The sequence below is a fragment of the Buceros rhinoceros genome, unplaced genomic scaffold, assembly GCF_000710305.1.
Source record: "Buceros rhinoceros silvestris isolate BGI_N320 unplaced genomic scaffold, ASM71030v1 scaffold33058, whole genome shotgun sequence".
Classification (NCBI taxonomy): domain Eukaryota; kingdom Metazoa; phylum Chordata; class Aves; order Bucerotiformes; family Bucerotidae; genus Buceros; species Buceros rhinoceros.
In genome coordinates this window covers 17,510-17,887 of record NW_010428056.1, presented here as the reverse complement: position 1 = coordinate 17,887, position 378 = coordinate 17,510, and the positions used below count along the sequence as shown (strand labels likewise).

The window sequence follows — 378 nt, the reverse complement described above, 5'->3', positions numbered from 1 at the left end:
GGCCCTGTGCTGCCGTCCCCTCCCCGGGGCAGCCAGCCCTGTGTGGCTGCACGCTGTCTCTCCAAGCAGGAAGCAGAGCTGGCCCATCCAGGTCGGACCATGCTGCCACACACACGGACGTTGACAGTGTCCCGTGCTGCTCAGGAGATGGACCTGCCGCAGGCTGCTATTCCCACCAGCCACGATGTAGCATGAAATCACAACGGAAGCGCCAGAGAACGCAGCGAACGACGGGGAAATCACAGGCCTCCCCCGCTTTGGTGGTACTAAGGCTCCCCTATGGCTGCCCCCTCACCTGAGAGCACTGAGAGCACAAGAGGTTTCCCACTCTAGCTACGTGGTGCTGTTTGCAGATGGGGGAGCCAGCAGCTGTTGTCC

General features: G+C 62.2%; 1 protein-coding gene across 1 annotated transcript in view; it reads right to left on the bottom strand.

Moving 5' to 3' along the window:
• PIGU (phosphatidylinositol glycan anchor biosynthesis, class U) overlaps window positions 1-378 on the bottom strand; it is a gene marked incomplete at its 5' end in the record, with an annotated part of 17,080 nt that overhangs the window by 844 nt on the left and 15,858 nt on the right. The gene's annotated exons all lie outside the window — the stretch shown is intronic.